This window comes from Eulemur rufifrons, unplaced genomic scaffold (genome assembly GCF_041146395.1).
Source record: "Eulemur rufifrons isolate Redbay unplaced genomic scaffold, OSU_ERuf_1 scaffold_273, whole genome shotgun sequence".
Classification (NCBI taxonomy): Eukaryota; Metazoa; Chordata; class Mammalia; order Primates; family Lemuridae; genus Eulemur; species Eulemur rufifrons.
This window is the reverse complement of record NW_027183055.1, coordinates 55,001-75,000: the sequence shown is the minus strand read 5'-3', so window position 1 is coordinate 75,000 and position 20,000 is coordinate 55,001. Positions and strand designations below refer to the sequence as shown.

Here is a 20,000-nt window from a genome sequence, read left to right as displayed (position 1 = left end):
CCGCCGCCGCCTAGCCCGCCGACGCCTAGCCCGCCGCCACCGCCGCCTAGCCCGCCGACGCCTAGCCCGCCTCCGCCGCCGCCTAGCCCGCCGACGCCTAGCCCGCCGACGCCTAGCCCGCCTCCGCCGCCGCCTAGCCCGCCGCCGCCTAGCCCGCCGCCGCCGACGCCTAGCCCGCCGCCGCCTAGCCCGCCGCCGCCGCCGCCTAGCCCGCCGACGCCTAGCCCGCCTCCGCCGCCGCCTAGCCCGCCGACGCCTAGCCCGCCTCCGCCGCCGCCTAGCCCGCCGCCGACGCCGCCTAGCTCGCCTCCTACGCCGCCTAGCCCGCCGCCGCCTAGCCCGCCTCCGCCGCCTAGCCCGCCCCCGCCGCCCCCTAGCCCTCCTCCTCCTCCTCCTCCTCCTCCTCCTCCTCCTCCTCCTCCTCCTCCTCCTCCTCCTCCTCCTCCGCCGGTTTCGTGCCGGGATCCCATGGTCCTTGGGGTTGACCAGATGTCCCGTCGCACTTAGTCTCTGCGGGGCTGGCCCCATCGATGCTATGGAGGGGGATCACCGCCAGGGGGCGCTGCGGTTGCGGGCTTCTCGACTCCCTCTCCTTCCCCACCCCTCCGCTCGCCCGCTCCTCCTTTCTTTACTCCCTATCGCCCCGCCCCCTTTTTTCTCCACACACACGCAATTATCACGCTCACGAGCTATCCCGGGACCTGGCGTGACTTTCATCGCAATCTCCCCCCCCCCCCCGGACACACACACATAGAGACACACCCTCCCGGCAGGGAGCACCCTGAGTGGTCGTGCAGATGTCGCTGCTGCATGCGGCCTCCGCATGGGTTCGCTGGTTGACCAGATGTCTGGTCCTTGGGTGGTTGACCAGATGTCTGGTCTGTGGTTGTCGTCCTGACAGGGAGGCTTCGGGACGGATTTGGTCTCTCTGGCCTCGCTGCCCCTAGGGGTCACCCTGCGATCGGTATTCTTCTCGCGCGGGGCGAGGGGGCGCTCCGGAGCATTCCTCTCCTCTCGGAGTTTCTGTCTGCAGTCTCTCGACTTGCTCTCACTCCCCTACCCTGCTGTGTGACTTTCTTTTTGGTCCTTTCATTTTATCTATTCTCTCTTTGCCTTTTCCTGCCCGCCTTTCCGCTCCCCCCCCCCCGGATTCATGGTTTCACGTCACGCGGGTGACGTGCCGACACACCAGGAGGCCCTTCTCACACGTGCGCGTGAACACGCAATCAACACGTTTATGAACTAGAAAGGGATCTGGTGTGACTTTGCTATTATTTCCCCTCCCCTCCTCCCCGCGCTGAGAATGAGTTTCCCCGGGCTCGTGTGCCCGCCTGGGAATCGGCTGCAGACGCCATGGCCCCGGGTCGACCACATGTTGCCCTGGGGTCCACCAGATGTCTCTGGCGAATTGGGGCCCTAGGGTGCTTGTGACGGTGTGGTCACTAGGTGTCGCTCTGGGCTCAGTATTCTTCCTTCTCGCTGTGACTTTGGTCTCTTTTTTTCGAAATTTCTTTCTTTCTTCCTCTTTTGCCCTGTTTCCATTTTCCCTTCTTAATCTCTTTCTCTCTTTTTGTTGCTTTTTTTCCACGGCAGATGGGTGATGTGTGTGTGGAGGAAACGCGGCGTCAGGGAGAAGACACATCTCACACGTGCTCGGGAACACCCGATCGTCACGCTTCTGAGTACCGACCGATGGATCTGGTCCCGAATTTTTTAATAGTTTTCTCCTCTCTCTCTCTCTCTCTCTCTCTCCCCCCCCCTTCCTTCTCTTTCCTTTCTCTCCCTTCCTTTCTTTCTTTCTCTCGCTCTCTCGCTCTCGCTCTTCTTTTCTTTCTGACAGAGTCTCTCGTTCTGTTGCCCTGGCTAGAGTGCCATGGCGTCAGCCTAGCTCACAGCAATCTCAAACTCCTGGGCTCAAGCGATCAGACTGCCTCAGCCTCCCGAGTAGCTGGGATTACAGGCATGTGCCAGCATGCCCAGCTAATTGGATATACGTGTGTGTGTGTGTGTGTGTGTGTGTGTATATATATTTTTATATATATATATATATATATATATATATATTTTTTTTTTTTTTTTGAAACAAAGTCTCACTCTGTTGCCCAGACTAGAGTGCCGTGGCGTCAGCCTAGCTCACAGCAACCTCAAACTCCTGGGCTCAAGCGATCCTACTGCCCCAGCCTCCCGAGTACCTGGGACTACAGGCATGCGCCACCGTGCCCGGCTAATATTTTTCTGTATATATTTTTAGATACTGTTTCTGTATATATTTTTAGATATATAGTTTCTTTCTATTTTTAGTAGAGATGGGGGTCTCGCTCTTGCTCAGGCTGGTCTCGAACTCCCGACCTTGAGCGATCCACCCGCCTCTACCTCCCAGAGTGCTAGGATTACAGGCGTGAGCCACCCCGCCTGGCGTGTACGTTCTGTATTCACAGCCAGACGGAAGGCAGGGAGAATGTTACCCTTTCAAAGCCCGCCCTGCTCGCCTCTCAGCCCACCGATGGCACTCTGAATCCCGTGGCATTCCTTCACTCAGCTGAATTCTTCAGCACCCGACCCCCCCCCACCCCACCCCCGTGCCACGGGAGTTCGTTCTCATGGCAGAGCCATCGAGGCTGTTGCCACACGTGTTGTAGGTGCCTAGGCAGACTGTGCCCTGGCCCCGAGGAGGTACGGAACCGCCTATCGCCTCGGGAGGGAGGGACAAGATGTGTCCGTGTCCAAGGCGACGTCCTGTCGATCACGAGGAGGCCTGCAAAGGCTCGTATCTGCCAGGCATTGAGCCACATCACATGAAACACCGGTGTGTTCCTTCACTTAGGTGGTGTCGCGTGTTGATACTCACAGAGGATGATAAACCCACTCGCATGCCGGCTGAGCCCCCTGTGTCTCCTCCTCTATCCACTGAGGGAAAAAACCGCAACAAAAGGTAGAAAACCACAGGGGGGGGGAAGAGAGCCCGTCGCTCTCCCTATGTGACCGTCCGGAGTGCTCGTTCAGATGGGAGGAGGTGTGTTTGTGTGTGTGTGTGTGTGTGTGTGTGTGTTTCATTGATTTTGGTGCCATCTTTTCTCTGCAGCTGCGTCAGAGGACAGCGATTTTTCCGATTTTCACTCCGCTGAGTGAATTGCCTTTTGAAGAGAATGTCCACAGGAAGCCTACGGTCCTCCCGCGGGGGTGGCCCTCCTCTAGAAATGAATCTCGTTTCTTGAACGGAGGGGACTTGTTGACGCCATCATGCTTTCGGGACGACTTCTCAGACGCTAGCTTTGGACCGCAACATAGGTGCCCCCGACATTGCCTCAAGGGTTCCGTGGTGCCTCCTGTCAAGAGACCCCACCGACCGTCCCCAGCCTGCCCGCTCAAGGGAGCCGGGCCCCTTCTGATCTGTCCGCCCGCCGGTGAAGCTCCCTCCCGAGGGTCGGAAAGCCCACCTGTTTCCCAGTTCGGTTGAATGATGGGGCACCCGGGCAGGGCACTGGCACCGAGTGACTCCATTCTGAGTCTGTCTGCTCTGGGGGGCGGGGGCGGGGGCGGGGGCGGGTGGGGGGGCAGTTCCGTCTCGACCCGGTGGCCTCCTACCGACTGACTCGATGGGACGGACCATTCTCACTCAGGATCGTGTACCTTCTTGGCCTAGGCACATCCCGGCACTGAAAGCCACTTTTCGGGGACACTCTCCCACGTACAGATAGATGGCCTGCACGAGTGCTCTTCCTTTCTCGAAACACTGGAAATCTGTCCTCAATTTTACCTGACCTACCTGACGGTGTGTGATAAAGGAGCATAGAACCCTCAGCCACCCTCCACCTTCCCGCTGTCCCGAGAGACAGTGCCGAGCGTGAAATTCTATCCCTGACTCTCTGTGTCCACCGGAACGTGGCCTGACTGCAGTGACGTCAGCTACGTCAAGTCGTTCTCTGGGTAGGGAAAGAACTTAACCAGATAGGCCCTATCGGTCGCTTCTCTGTTCTGATAGTTTTGTGGCAGCCATTTCTTTCCCCCTCTCTTTTCTTTTTCTGTCTCTCTCCCCCACCCCCACCCCCAAATTCTTTCTACGAAGACGTTTAGGATGTCAGATTCTGGCCACATGCCCCCCCCTAGGCATACGGGGGCCAGCATAGACAAAGGTCTTCGGTACCAAGTGTTCATTCCACGGTGACAGATATTGCCACTCTTGTATTGACCAGGGCGAGATGGTGAGTGGGTCAACTCTGAAACTCCCTGTACTCTACTTCTCTCTTGGGTAGGTCCCTGCCCCAACCCTCCGGCTTCTAGCACACACCCAGGGGCACTCTCTCCTCTCTGGATAAAGTTCCAGATGATCCGATCCGCTCCGAGGAGGAAGGGGAGCTGGCCGGGCCACCCACTGTGCGCCCCACCCCCGTCAGTCATAGGGTCCGTTCTTTTCAGGATGACACCGGCAGCGGTTGCTGGGTGTCACCTAGCGGCCACTTTGATCAGACCTCGGGATCCGGAAAGTCAGGTGACGTTGGGAGTTTAAGAGCTGACTCCCGGGAGGTGTGGAGGGCGGGGAGGAGAGCACGGTCCGGACGGTCCCACCCTCTTCTTCCCGGGCCCGCAGCTCTGGGCCCGCCCGGGGCAGCCCTAGCCTCTAGCGGGTCTCCGCCCACCCGCCCTGTTGTCTGCGGGAGGCGCCCCTCCTCCCGCTCTCTGCCTCCTCCCGGGACCGTAGGCCTCTGCCCGTCGTCTTTTTTATTTTTATTTTTTCCCTTTTGTTTGTTTCTCTTTTATCTTGTGTTTTAGGCTTATCGAATATCATATCGTATAAAAACTTAAATCACAGAATGAATTATATTAAGTAACAAGATGTGGCTTTTTATCCTACGCCGAGAACGATGAATTTTTCTCTTCGTGTCCATTTTCCTGTCCTGGAAGAAATACAAAGTTGCTCGTGATACTTCCCCATCATCTTCCAGTTTCCCCGACTGTCAACACGATGTATTCGATCGTATATCTTTGTGTGTGCACGTGGGCGCCTGTACCTATTTCTTTTCGGCATCAGTCTCAGGTCTTTTGGCACCTAGGGGGGAAAAAGGAGAAACCAATAAAGGACAGAAAGACGTTCTGTCGTTTTACGCTCCCCACCACCACCACCACCACCACCACCACTTTTGGGAGCTTGTAGTCTGGCCTATGTCCCCAAGGCAGGTTAAATCTTTTCTTAAAACTCCCAAGTGGTCCCCTGCCCCGCCCCCCCCCCCAGGTGGGCGGCCGGCAGAGTTCACAGGCTTTGTTTTTGGCAGAGCCTGGACGATTGAAATAATTAACCACAATCAACGCTAAAGCTGAGAACCCCTCCCCCCCTCATTAAAAGCTCTGTATTTCTGCCTAGCCCTATGTTCCGGGAAATTCGGAGGCTTGAGATGGGAAGGTCTACCCTATTTTCTCCTTTACCGGCAAAATAGACTCTCTCTTTCCTTCCTCCTCAAACAGCTTGTCCTCGTTATTCGGCCTCGTGGGCAAGTGGCCGAGCTTTCGGTAACACCAAGTCTTCTAAGTTGTGTTGTGTTATCGGTCTTGTTTTCTTTCTTTTCTTTTCTTTTCTTTTCTTTTTTTTTTTGAGACAGGATTTCTTTCACTCTGTCCTCTCCCAGGCCGCCTTGGCCTGATTGTAGCTCACAGCAAGCTCCAAATCCAGGGCTTAAGTGATCCTCTCTGCCTCAGCCTTCTGAGTAGCTGGGACTATAGGCAAATGCTGCCACACCCGCCATAATTTTTCTTTTTTTTTTTTTTGTTGGTAGAGATGAGGTCTCATCGTGTTACCCAGGCTGGTCTCCAGCTGCTGGGCTCAAGTCACGCTCCCGTCTCTGCCTCCCAAGTTGCCGGGATCACGGGCATGAGCCACCATGGCCAGCCAGGTTATTTAAAGGTGATCGCTTTGCTATCCTGATACAAAACCCCAAATGTGCGAGTTTAAGGCACCAGACGGAGGGAGTCCCCACACTACATCGTCACGAACATTGAGGGTGGCTCACGAAACAGCTGGGATGTGGCCACACAGTAGTGATCGAGGAGATATATTCTAGTGGGATAGCAGAAATATAGAATGTCCTGAAGACACTAAATGTCGGAATGCCACAGCAGTCAATGGCTGACAAACTTCCATTCCATCGTGTCATGGTAGGCGGCTTACTTTTCTCCTGCTCCCTCGGTATGATTAAGGCCTGACGTAGAAAATGTCTACGTCTCATCCAAATCCATCGAGACGATGGAAGGGGGAACTGGGAGAGGAATAAAGAAAAACAAGAGGGGGAGAAGGAGGAAACTGCCTCCCCTGCCCCCATGCTACCCAATTAATAAATGAAGAATGGGCCGGGCGCGGTGGCTCACGCCTGTAATCCTAGCACTCTGGGAGGCCGAGGCGGGTGGATTGCTCAAGGTCAGGAGTTCGAGACCAGCCTGAGCGAGACCCCGTCTCTACTAAAAATAGAAAGACATTATATGGACACCTAAAAATCTATATAGAAAAATTAGCCGGGCATAGTGGCGCATGCCTGTAGTCCCAGCTACTCGGGAGGCTGAGGCAGTAGGATCGCTTAAGCCCAGGAGTTTGAGGTTGCTGTGAGCTACGCCACGGCACTCACTCTAGCCTGGGCAACAAAGTGAGACTCTGTCTCAACAAAAAAAAAAAAAAAAATAAATGAAGAATGGCCTCTTCCCTCCTCTTCCCAACCCCTAACTATGCCTGGAGGTGTATCGTAGGCCTACAGTCCTAAGAAATGTACAACTACTGATAGTAATGGGAAGAAATGCAGTCTAATAGGTTTCTGTGCAGTGGGACACCTGGCCAGGGCACTTACGGTGAATGGAGCTTGCAGGGCGGGCGGGAGGTTGCTCTGGGTGAGTCTGTGAGTTGGCGGTGAGTGGTGAGTGAATGTGAAGGCCTAGGACATTACTTACTGTAGGTTTTCATAAACCCTGGACACTTAGGCCACACGACATTTACCTTTAGAAATTTCTTTCTTCAATAATACATTAACCTTAGCTTACTGTAAGTGTTTTCACTTCATAAACTTTTCCATGGTGGTTTGGCTTTTTTTTTTTTGTTTGTTTGTTTGTTTGTTTTTCTTTCTTTCTTTTAAACTTTTGGACTCTTTTGCAACACCACGACTTAAAACACAAATGCGTTGCACTGTTGTACACAGATATTTTCTTTCTCTGTGTCCTTATGTGTTCCGTAAGCTTTTTCCTACTTTTAAAGTTTTTATCGTTCTATGCACTTTTCAAAATAATAAAAACTAAAACGGGGGGGGGGGTGGGAGAGGGAAGGAGAGAAATACACACACATGAATATGTTTCCCAAGTGAACTGAGGAAGGGGGCCGAGTCAAGGTTCTCAGGGAGCCACCAGTGATGAAACGGTCAGGCTCAGAATCAGCATTGCAGAGTGGCTGCAGAGCCGGGGGGCCTGGACTGGCTACCTGGACGACACTCCGTGTTTGGTAACTTGGCGAGTCATACATCCTCTTGAGCCTCAGCCTCTTCATCTGCAAATGCAGAAATCATGGTGCCTACCCCACAGGGATATTGTGCAGAGTGAAAAAGCAAATGCAGGCAAAGCCCACAGAAGCACGCGTGGTAAACAGTAAGCCTTTAATCGTGGTCACAGTCGTTGTTATAGGATCATCTTCCTATGTCCTTGTCTTTTAAAGATTAGCAGAACCTCCCAGAAGATGAGAATGGGCTCCCCCTGAGCAAGTCTCGGCTGTAAAGTCACAGGCATGTTGAGCATGTGGCACAGAAGGCAGAATAAAAACCTGATCCCGGAACATTATGTTCCTGCAGGACATGAAATCATTGAAGGTATGGGAAATCCTACCTCATATCCGTTTTACTAGAACACCTATGATTGCGTACGCACATGGACGCACGCGCACGCGCACCCCAAACTTTTTGAGCTTCACAAAACAGCGTAACCAAGGAACACACTATGATGCTTCTTAGCGATCTATTTAGGCCCAGGTTACTCGTCACTCTGAGCCTGCCTCCTTATCTGTCCAATGAGAATAGTGTTTGTCACAATTATCGTCATCGTCATCCTACCTAACGCTTCTGGTAAAATTGAAGTGTGAGAACACCCGCTAGACAGAAAATCCATGTTATCTCTCAATTTTTCTTCCTCCTGATTTCTATCTGAATCTGTGAGCTCGCTTTGGTTCACTTCGGTTTTTCAAGAGGCTCCGGTTACCTTCTCTCCCACCTATATCGGATTGGGTCTGACGGAAGAAAGAAGGAAAAAAAAAAAAAAAACATAGTAAAGAAAGCAGAACAACATTTGTTTCTGAAGCAACCGATCAAACATTGCTGATGAGCCGGTCTTTTCTATTTCAGTAAACCAAGGAGGCCTATTGTCACGAGGATGTGAGGGGCCCGGGTAAGATTGGATGATTACCCCTAAAGGAGACAAAGCAGACAGACTATGGCACATGTGATCTTAGCCAAGAGAATAAACAGTGACCTCTCTGCCGAGTTGGGCCTTAGCATACCAAAGGGAAATAAAGGTGTAATAGGATGCTCAATTTTTACTCTGGAAACAGAGGTTGGTTGGGCACTGAACTGAGAACACTGAATTTTTTACCCTCCTTGATATTCACATAGGCTTAGAGGAGGCAAAAAAAAAAAAAAAAAAAAAAGAATACTGAGCCTATAAGTCATCCCTAAAACTCGGATTTTATGTTCCCTTGCCTTTTCATAACTGAGCAACACACAACATTAAAGAATGGACACAGGCCGGATGCGTTGGCTCAGGCCTGTAAACTTAGCACTCTGGGAGGCCGAGGCGGGAGGATCGCTCAAAGTCAGGAGTTCGAGACCAGCCCGAGCGAGAGTGAGACCCCCCGCCCCCGTCTCTACTAAAAATATAGAAAGAAATTGTCCAGACAACTAAAAATATATAGAAAAAAATTAGCCGGGCATGGTGGCACATGCCTGTGGTCCCAGCTCCTGGGGAGCCTGAGGCAGGAGGATCGACTGAGCCCAGGAGTTTGAGGTTGCTGTGAGCTAGGCTGATGCCACGGCACTCACTCTAGCCCGGGCAACAGAGTGAGACTCAGTCTCGGGGGGGGGGGCCCAAAAACAAACAAACAAACAAAAAAACTGGAAGGGACACAGACTTCCACAGGTTTGTGTGTGGCCCCTTTTACTTATTAACGCTACAGGACCTTAATTATTTGTGCTCTGAATCTGATATTCAAATTATCCTTGTGGCCAACGCGTTTGAACAGTAGATGGTAGGGGAAGAAGAGTTCACCTCCTGAATAGATGACAAGTAACGGGAGTACTGGTGAAATTACAAGTGGCTTACGTTTACACACTGAAAATCCCAGTTAGCCGCTACCATGAGTTCAAAGAAGAGATCTAAATTTCTGACCCTATGACCCTAAAAGATATTTCCTCCCATGGTGTCACAGATAAAAATAAAACTGCATCCTAGCACTTTGGGAAGCCTAGGGGGAAAGGATCGCTTGAGGCCAAGAGTTTGAAGTTGCAGTGATCTATGATGATGCTACTGCACTTTAGTCTGGGAAACAGAGTGAGGGCCCGTCAAAAGAAAAAAAAGAAAAAGACAAAAAGAAAGAGAGAGAGAGAGAGAGAGAGAGAGAGAGACAGAGACAGGAAGACACAAGGAAAGAAAGAAAGAGAGAAAGAAGAGAGGAGAAGAGAAGAGAAGCGTCAATCTATCCATTGCATTTTCTACCCTTTAGGTGACTGGGCTTCAGCAGGGTGATGTGATCTGACAAAGTTCATGTTGCTAAGAAATAAAGCACTGGAGTTCAAACTCTGAGTTTTCAAAATCCAGCATATCCCCCTACCCACCATACCGTGCCACCTCTGAGAGTGGATATCTCACAGAGGAGAGCTGTGGAGGCCATTCTTGGACAGACAGAGTCAAGTAGTGGAGACCATGGAGTCTCTGCTCTGCAGCCAGTCTAGAGACATATGGAGCCATTAACACTGCTTGTGAGGAAAATACCATGTCATAGGGAAACAGAAATATTTTCCGCCTTAGGCAGATACAATTTAGGAAAAGACCCGAAACCCCTCTTCTTCTAACAGTGCTTTCTGGTCAGATGCTGACCCCTTCGATTCACAGATTCAGATACATCATTCAATGCAAGCATTGTCAACAAGTCACTCTTTGCAGCTTTCTGAAATTTCTCGCATATAGCATACTTGTAAAGATGATCACTTATGTGAAGACACCACCCCTCCAGAAAAACAAAAACAAAACCAAAACAGAAGCCCACTTTTCTCTGCTGTGAAAATCAAGATCAGCTTTTATGAGATCCACTAAATTCACACAAGAAGTAAAATATAATCATACTGATATATGCAATTTTTCTCTTAGAACAGAATGCATGGTGCTCCTTATCGTCTCAGATACTGTCAACAGAAAGCACGCGGTGGATGAACAATCTCCGTGAGCTTTTCTACAGAGATGGGGTGGGGGTGTGTGTGTGTGTGTGTGTGTGATAAATAATGAGGGTTGAGGAGAGCAGATAAATGACTGGGGGAAAACAACAACAGCAACAACAACAAAAACCACTTCCTGGTTCCTCGATGCAAGCATTCATTTAAAGGGGATACTCGTATGTATACCTAGGTGGAAAGTGGAAGCAGCTTTAAAAAAAAAAAAAGAAAAATTGCTGCGAGCCCTGGTTATGATACGGCAATAAGCGCTAGCTCTTGGAAGGTGTAAAACATATTCACGGTGGCTTACGCCAATCTGGGATGTACAAAGACGAGCTTGAGCACCACCACCAACCAAAAATATGAATGAATACCTGGCTAGCGATCAGGATCAGACATAATAGAAAAGAAAAAGCTCCCAAGGCTAAAATAATGTGAACACGATTGACTCGTCCATGGAAAAGAACCCCAAATCACTGCAAAATAATTTAAAGAGTTTTATTCTGAGCCCAACGGCCGTGATCATGGCCCAGAGAGCTACGCCCAAGAAGCCTTGAGCAAGCGGACCCATTGTGGTGGGGTGGGTTACAGTTTGGCTTCATACATTTTAGGGAGACAGGAATTACATGTAAAATCACAAATCAAAACATGGAAGGGGTACATTGGTCTGGGCTGAAAAGGCAGGACATCTGGCAGTTGGGGGGGGGCGGGGGAGGGAGGGTGCGGTGTTTACAGGTTTACAGCTGGGTTTAAAGATTCTTTGATTTGCAATTGATGACATAAATGAACCTCTGCCTAAAGGCTTTGCATCATGTTTTCAGTTAAGGTAAGGAGGTCTGCTAATCACAGACAAGCCACTGGACAGTTTACCCAAAACTCAAGTGCCCTGTAGTTCAGTAAACGGTTGGCCTGCTAGATATGCGTTAAGCTTTGTCTTGCCTGGCCTTAGGCCCGTCGGACATTCAGTATCTCATTGTTATAAAATCTGACTCCATCAGGGAGGGGTGTCTGACTTCCCCTGTCCTTGCGGGGCAGCAGCTCAGGTTTAAGGGTTTTTCTAGGGTTCCCTGGGCCAACCACGGGACGGGTCAGCTGGCGGTGGCGGGCGGGGGGCGGCTTAAGATTTTATTTTAGTTCATAGACTCCAGAAATGGTGTTTCCCTGGCAAAGACACACGAGTTCATGAAAAGCTTTCATTCAGTTGGTCTGGCTCCTCCCTGAGGTCGTCTCCCTGCCCCCCACTCCTCCCATCCCCTGGGGCCGGAGCGGGGGGGGGGGGGGGGGGAGGGGTGAAGGCCCAAGAGGAGAGGCGCGTGGGGGAGGTGCCGCTCCCAGAACCAGAGACTCGTCTGGGCCCCACGTAACCCAGCCACCGCGACCGCTTCGCCCGAGGAGGTGCCCAGCAAGTCGTGCTTCTGCCCCTCGGGATTGCCTGCGGGCTGGGGGCGGGGTACGAGCTCCCGGCCCAAGAGGCAAACCCCTAGCCTGGCCGCACAGATGGCCGGGCCCCCGGCGGAGCCCTTCCGCCGTTTTCCACCCCTCCTCCACTCACTGCGCTGACTGCGCATGCGCGCTCGCACGTAGCCGCCTCGGGCTTCTCTCGGGCGGAGCCGCTTTCAGCCGCGACCCCGCCCCGCGAGCTGACTGCGCATGCGCGCTTGCACGTAGCCGCCTCGGGCTTCTCTCGGGCGGAGCCGCTTTCAGCCCCGACCCCGCCCCGCGAGCTGCCGCTTCCAGGCGGCACAGCGCATGGGGGAGGGGACGGAGCTCTAAAGAAATCAGTCCCCTCCGTCTCCTGCCTCAGGAAAAGCCCCAAACCCTTGGAGAACTGCCACCCACCGCCACTGCCGTGTGTGTGTGTGTGGGGGGGGGGGGCGGGGGGGCTGGGTCTTTACTTTGTGTCCTCCTTGTGGCCCAGTCCAAGGCGGCTGGGCTGCCAAACAGATCGTCTCGAGAGGGAGGCAGGAAGGGCCCAGGTCTGGACAGGGGTGGATTGGACCCCTCCACCCTGGGGTGTGGACTTGTGACCGAAAGCTCAGCTGCTTGTCCACGAGGCCGAATAACGAGGACAAGCGGTATGAGGAGTAAGAAAACAGAGAGTCTACTTTGCTGACAAAGGAGGAAATAAATAGGGTAGAGCTTCTCAGTCTCAAACCCCCAAATTTCGTGAACATAGGCCTAGGCAGAAATACAGAGGTTTTTAAAGGAGGGAGGGTTGGTTCTCAGCTTCAGGCAATTACTGCAGTTAGCTGTTCTAAAGGTCCCGTCTCTGCTGAGAAGAAATCCCTTGAACTCTGTGGGCCGCCCACCCTGGGGGCCACCTGGAGTTATAACCAAAGAGTTAACGTGCCTCAGGGATGCAGGCCGGGCTGCAAGTTCCCAAAAGCCTGGGGGAAGTTTTAAAAAGACAGAAAATCTTTCTGCCCTCTTCCCCTCCCACCCCCCCACAAAGCCATTTTCTCTGGTGCAGACTCGGCACCCTCCCTGCCCCCCCCCTCCCCGTGCAGGCCTGTTTGTCCTCAATCATCTGTGAGGTTCACGAGGAGGAGATGCTCTCTCGCTCTCCCCACCCTCTTTCTTCCCTTAGGAAATCCTCAGCGCTGTTCCACACACTCAAGGTGGCGGGCCTGCTCCGGCCACCAGCCACCTCTTGTGCCACCTCCCGCCCCCCCCCCCCCGCCCCCAACGGAGTAGGTGTACAGACAGGAGCACACTTTACCGGAGGGCGCCTGGGGATGAAGAGTTGTGGTGGCCAAATGGGGGATGCGGGGCGGGGAGGAGAGTGGCTGGCATTTGGCAAAGAGTGACACGGAGTGGCCATCCAGGCTTGTCTGAAAAGTGGGACTACGAGCCTGAGAGCGCCGACGGAGTCGATGGACATGGTCACTGCTGTGGGATGTCTCTTTTACCACGATGTAACACCAAAGCAAACCCCTGACCCGCTGGGTCGGAGAAGGCCTTGTGGGCAATTTAGAAAAGCCATGGCGTGGCCATTTGGAATACTTCCTGCCTCTCCGGGAATCAAAAATTAGAAAGGACCATGGGTTCTGTATTAACGTACCAAAGGCAGGCAGAATTTTAGCCTTTTAAAGCCTGCCCTGGCCCTATCTCAGCAAGGCAGTGGCACCCCAAGTTCCGTGACATTTCTGCACTCGGCGGCTGACTTCTTCAGCCATCTGTTGCGATGCCCCTGCCAGGTGGCCACTCACTCGCCCCTTCAGTTCAACCCTTGTACCAGAAAGTGTTGCCTTCTTCCTAACCCCTATGGGGGGACCGGGGGGTGACGTGTGTGGGGGGGGGTAGTGGAAATGGGCAGACCCCACAGGTGCAGCCTCTTCCAGGTCATAATGGGCCTGAGGCAGCGTGGGATTCCCCCGGAAGGGAGGCAGGGTGGCACTACGGCACCGAAGCCTGACGCCGGCGGCCACGTGGATGGTGGGGGACACGTTAGACCGCTGAGATGCAGCCACTGAGAGCCACCCCGCAGCAAGAGGTCTCTCTGGCAGAGCAGGCACTGAGTCCGCAAGTCAAGACAGCTGGGAGGCCTGGGAGACAGAGGCCCTGGATCTCAGGTCCCGGGGTGGGGGCGGGGGGCAGTGCCAGTGCCTGGAGAGAGAGAGAGCCCAGGCTCCAGAGGCCATGATGGGGCCTGGTGGGCAGGGCCGAGGAGGTCAAGGCCGGGTGTGGTGGGGTCCGGGATGAGGGGCTTGGGGTGACGGGCAGGGAGAACGACCCGTTCACTCAGACGTGCCCTCAGAGGAAGGCAGAGGTGCGTTTTGCCTTCCTCCGGCTAGTGGAACGCTCGGCATTTCTTTCCTTCAGAGCTGGGTTGAACCGGTGTGGCATCTGTTATAGTACGGAGTGCGAGACAGGACAACCTAGAGACCGAATTGAGCCAAGTCATGAGTCCACATTAGCTGGCCAGCGACCACCCCCTGCCCTGTTAGGGTACAGGTACAGAGAATGGCCCCGAGCCGAAAAAAGCAGGAAGGTTTCAGACTATCCTAAGCTAGAGCTCCGTGACTTTAGGCACGGCGGTTGAAACAACACTATACCACCTACTCCGCAGCTGTGTGGTCCGGGACCAGCCTCGGGCCCCCGTTTCGTTTCGGTTACAGTCTTTAAGCGAGCAGGTTTACAGAAACAGATAGCTCCAATTAAGGAACATTCTTTCAGGCGTTAAGCAAGCACAATCAATTTTACGACAGGCAGCTGGAAAGTTTAAACACTTAGTTACAAGTTAATTGCTTTGTTTTATCTCCGCAAGGTACGTATTTCCAATTACAGACATAGGTCAAGCGGACATCGGTCACCTAGCGAGCAAGCATAAGTTTTCAAGTGGGCCTTTACAGCGTCCAGACAGGCCTCGGTCCAGTTATTGTGCATTCTTTTTGACCACTTGGAAAGCTACTAGCACCGTTCCGGGCCTCACCTCACTCACGCGGAACTACAGAGTGATGACCTGGGGTGGGTGGGTGGGTGTGTGTGTGTGTGTGTGTGCTCCCTCCTGTGGTGGGAAGGGTGATCTGCTCGCCCACCCGGCGTGGTGTCCCCCACCCCTGCCCCATCTTGGCGTTTACAGAAAACAAACACGAACACAAGAGAGGGAGCCGGAGGAGGAGGAGGAACATATGCTGCTATCCAGGTTATCCTGGGAGGCTTCCTAGCCATTTCTGAGGAAACAGTGTCTCCTGGCTGTCTCCCGTAGTTTTATTTATTGACTTATTTATCTATTTTTCCTTTTGGCTTGAACCCATTCTTTTCGTTTCGGCATCTCATCTGACATCCTCTTCTGAGAGGAACCTGGAAACGTTTCCCCGTGTTGCATCTTTTCAGGCTCTGTACGACTGACGAGCATCGTCCCTCTTCAGTCACTGGGCTCTTTGCTAGCCAGGCCTTAATTCTCCACGTTGTAAACCCCAGATCGGATCTCCGCCCGGAGTCCTGTAGAGACCCACCGAATCGATGTTTGGACTGGGATGTCTCGTAGACCTTACCTATTAAAAACCGATCCAGGCCAGGCTTGGTGACTCACGCCTGTAATCCTAGGCCAAGGCGGGGAGGAGGACCGACCGCTTGAGGTCAGGAGTTCGAGACCTGCCTCGGCAAAAGCAAGACCCCCGTCTCTACCAAAAATAGAAAAAAATTAGCCGGGCATGGTGGCACACGCCTGTAGCCCCAGCGATTTGGGAGGCTGAGGAAGGAGGATCGCTGGAGCCCAGGAGTTTGAGGCTTCCAGTGAGTGAACTATGCCCTGCTCCCCCGCCACCCCTCCCCATCATCTCTAACGAAATGACAGTAAAATAAAATAAAATAAAATAAAGCTCAGAAAAAAAAAAAAAAAGTACTATGTAGTGAGACCGATCCTAAGAACACGGGGGCGGGGAAGGAAGTCACTACCACGGTATAAAATTGTATAAACGTTACCCGATTCTGTGTGCGTGCGTTTTCTGAGAAATGACCCCCTTTTGCTATGGGGCCGGGACTGGAGTCCCAGTTTGGGACCATAGGATTCCCCGCACTCGACTCCAGACTGATTCGACCTAGGGTTAGCTCTGTGTAAACACTCTTTAGACGTGGGTGTTTTATGGATTTCTGTCCTTCGGGAGAAACGACTGGCCCGGGTACAGGAGTGAGTGAATGTACCGACCGTCTTCTCCCATCTCTCTCTCTCTCTCTCTCTCTCTCCCTCCCACACACAGGCACACGCGCGCGCACACACACACACACACACACACACACGCCGTTTCCGGGAGCGCCCACTTCATGCGCTTCGGTCCACCGTGACAGATAGTCCAACTGTGAGATCATCGTGAGTGGCTGCGCCTAGGCCCCGCTCTGAACCTCTCCGTACTGTTCGTGTGTCTTCAGCAGGTCCTGCCTCCACCCGTGGCATCTAGCACGGGCCGATGGGTCCCTGTCCTCTCTCCCTGCCGTGGACGCCCCCCTCCGGCCCCCCGCCCCCGGGGGCTCTCTGGTCGACTAGTGGTGGGGAGTGTGCCCGAGGGCTGAGAGACGTGGTCCGAGAGGGGCCGGGAGGAGGCCTGCGACCCAGTGTGTACCCACTCCCGCCCCCACGCTCCCTCCCCCACGAGGGAGCCCGTCCTTTCCAGGCTGACACTTGGATCGGTGGATGACGGGGGTCACCTGGCGGCGGGCGAGCGTTATGGGAAAATCCGGTAGGCGTGTTGCGACGTCCTGCCACAGAGATGGCTCTGGCGACAGCCTCGGGCCGCCCCACCCTGGCCCCCCGGCCAGGCCCCGTGAATGTGTTCTCTCTGTCCCTGACTTCTTTCTTTGTTTCACCAGCCGGCGTGCTCTGAGAATGTGAAGTGTATCATAGTTCCACCCTGGGTTTCATGATCCTAAGATAGGAAGGGGTTTTATGATTCCACGACAGAAAGGTTTTCTCATCCTATCATCTCTCCCCCCCCCCCTTTCTTTCTTTCTCTTCCTCCTTCTGCCTTTTCTTTACTTCTTTGTTCTTTCCTTCTTTCAGTCTTCCTGTCTTCCTTCCTGCCTGCCTGCCTTCCTTCCTTCCGTATTTCTTTCCTCTCTTCCTTTCTCCTGTTATCCTGTGTTTCTATCTCTGTTTTTTCCATCTTTCTTCCCCCTTTCTACTTTCCTACCTTCTTTCTTTCTCATTCTCTCCTTTCTCTCTCCTTCCTTCTTCCTTTCTGTCTCTTTCTATACTGTCTCTCTCCTTCCTTCTCTCTATCTTTTTCTCTTTCCATCTTTCCGTGCTCTTTCTTTTTCTCTCTTAATTTCCTTTCTTTTTCTTTTCTTTCTTTCCCTCCTTCTGTCTCTGTCTGTCTTTCTTTCTTTCTTCTTTCTTTCTGCTTCCATCCTTCCTTCCTTTTTCTCATTCTCTTTCTTTCTGCCTGTCTTTTCTTTCCTTATTTCTTCTTTCCTTCTGTCTTTCTGTGTTTCCTATCTCCTTCCTCCCTTCCTTTTTCTTTCTTCCCCGTGCCCTCTTCCTGTCTTTTCTTATTTACTGTTTTCTTCTTTCTGACTTTCTCTCTCTGTTTCTCCGTCTCTTTTCTTTCTGTTCTTTTCCTTTCTCTCCCTTTCTCTCTTTCTGTTTCTGCCTGTCTGTCTCTCGGCTATGTTGTGGTCTGTGCAGAGACGGGTTTGGTGGACGATGTCGGTGGTCGGGCCGACCCATCCTTTCTTTGATCCCAGTGCTAGCCAGGCCGGGGCCTGCTTAGCTTCCAAGATCAGACGAGATTGGGCGCGTTCAGGGTGGCGTGGCCCTAGACTGACCCGTCATTTTTCGATGGCTTCCGTGGGGAGTAGGGGGACTGTGTTTGATGCCCCCGGGGGACCTTCTGGACTCTGAAATGATGGGCTCCAGAGGGTTGCCCCGTGTTTTGCAGCAGACCTCTGGTGGCTGGCGCCGGTTGTGGTCGGGCTCCACCTGGCGGCCGCTTTTCTACAAGTCTCTTGTCCTCTGAATCTTCGGTGCAGCAGGCAAAGCAGGGGACAGTCCCCGATGCGAGCGAGGCTGAGTTCCGGGAAGCAAGCAGCCTTCGCGGGGCCATCTGGTTCGTGCCGGGACGCCGGCTGGGACATCTGGGAGGCAGAGCTTGGGCCTGCAGGGCTGTGTGGCGGGAGGACGTTGTCGCCGCGCTTCCAGGCTCAGCCAGCCAGGCGGCTTGCGGGGCTGCCCGGGCAGGTCGACCAGCACGCTGTGGCCGCTTTGGAGACCCGACCCACCCCGCGGGGACAGGAAGGAGACGGCACACGCGGGCGGGAGAGGGGGGTGTCCGGCGACCGGCCGCCGTCCCGTGCATGCGTGTCCCTCTCCCTCGGCCTCGCCTTTCCCACCCATTTTCCCTGGTTCCCGCTCAGGAGGCAGGGACAGCCCTGTGAGTGGCACCCAGTCGTCCGTGGCTTCTTCCGAGTCCTACTCTGGGGGCGCGGACCGGGCCCTGGGTGGCGCGGGTGGCCGGCGAGGGCGACCCCTGTCGGCCCGCGGGCGCTCGTGGGCCGCGGCGGTCCCGTCCCGATGTTTTCTCCTCCACAAGTCCCCGTGCTGGGGCCGGGGACTGGGGCCGGGGACCGGGCCCTGGGTGGCCCTGGGTGGCGCGGGTGGCCGGCGAGGGCGACCCCTGTGGGCCCGCGGGCGCTCGTGGGCCGCGGCGGTCCCGTCCCGATGTTTTCTCCTCCACAAGTCCCCGTGCTGGGGCCGGGGACCGGGCCCTGGGTGGCCCTGGGTGGCCGGCGAGGGCGACCCCTGTCGGCCCGCGGCCGCTCGTGGGCCGTGGCGGTCCCGTCCCGATGTTTTCTCCTCCACAAGTCCCCGTGCTGGGCCCTGGGTGGCGCGCGTGGACGGTGAGGGCCTCCCTGGCCCTCTACGCCACGGGGGCCGACCAGATGTCCCTGAGTGCCCCTTGTCTGCTGGCGCTGGGGACCTGCTGGGGACAGGTGGCCGTGTCGAGTGTCGTGGGGGCAGGCGTGTTCAAGTGGCTCGGTCCCCGTCTTCCTGCGCGGTGTTTTTGATCACCTCATATCGTCATCTTCCGCCTGCAGGTTAGTACTGACACGCTGTCCTTCGGCGACTGTCGCTGGAGGGGTTGGGCCTCCGCACGCGGACAGGGTTCTGGGTTCCTGGGGATCCAGCGCCCTGCCCTGTTCCCTTTGAGCTGACCGCCTGGGCCCGCGCGCCGGCTCTAGGGCGTCGGAGTGTCCCGACGGTGGTGCCCGCCTCTCGCGTTGGTCTCTTGTCCCCTCGAGAGACGGCACCCGGGGGAGGGGGGGAGGTTTGCGGCAACCTTCCCCCTTACCCCGCTGGCTCTGTGCCGTTGCGTGTCAGGCGGTCCTCGTCTTTGGGTTGTGCTTGGGAGGCGGGGCTGGCGAGGCTGAAGCGGGCTCCTCCGATCGCTGTCCTCGCCGGTCTGACTGACCTCCCCCAACCCTCCCCGTCCTCGGGGCCTGATCGATGTGGTGACGTCGCGCTCTCCCGGGCCTTGAGCCGCGTGCCAGGCGAGGGACGGTCCATTCATGGTGAATGGTGGCCGCTCTTCTCGTTCTGCCCGCGGGCACCTCACCTCTCCTTCCCCGCCTGTGGGCGGTGCGTGGGAGGCGCGGGTGCGAGACTATCCGGCCCGACCGCGGTCGCCCCGCCCTCGGCCTCGTGGCGTTGGCGGGGGGTCGTGAGTCCTCTTGACGCAGCGGGCAGCCCTCGCTCGCCCTGTGTGGCTGTTGCCTGGCCGGGGTCCCCCCTGCCCGCGACGGACGGGTGCGGGGCCGTGCCGCCCGCCCGGTCGCGCGCCCCGTTTGGCGCGCGGCTGCTGGGTCTGTGTGGCCCTTTTGTGGTGCCCCCGGAGCGCACCGGGTTGTTCTCCAAGGTGCCCGAAACCGAGCGGTGGTTGTCGTCCTCGTTCCCGGCGTCCCCCCTCTGGTCGCCGCTGCAGCGTCTGCTGCGTTGGGTACACCCTCGAGCAGCGTGCTTGGGGTTGGGGGGGTCGAGGCGGGCAAGCCTAGAGGCATCCTCCTGCGCTGCGTGGGCGGGCGGGGGGCGTTGTCTCGGCGTCCCCACGATGTGTGCGTGGCGGACTTCGA

General features: G+C 55.0%; 1 pseudogene; it reads right to left on the bottom strand.

Moving 5' to 3' along the window:
- Positions 1-1,162: 1,162 nt before the first annotated feature.
- LOC138380108 (small nucleolar RNA U13) lies at positions 1,163-1,254 on the bottom strand (annotated as a pseudogene).
- Between the last annotated feature and the right edge of the window lie 18,746 nt (positions 1,255-20,000).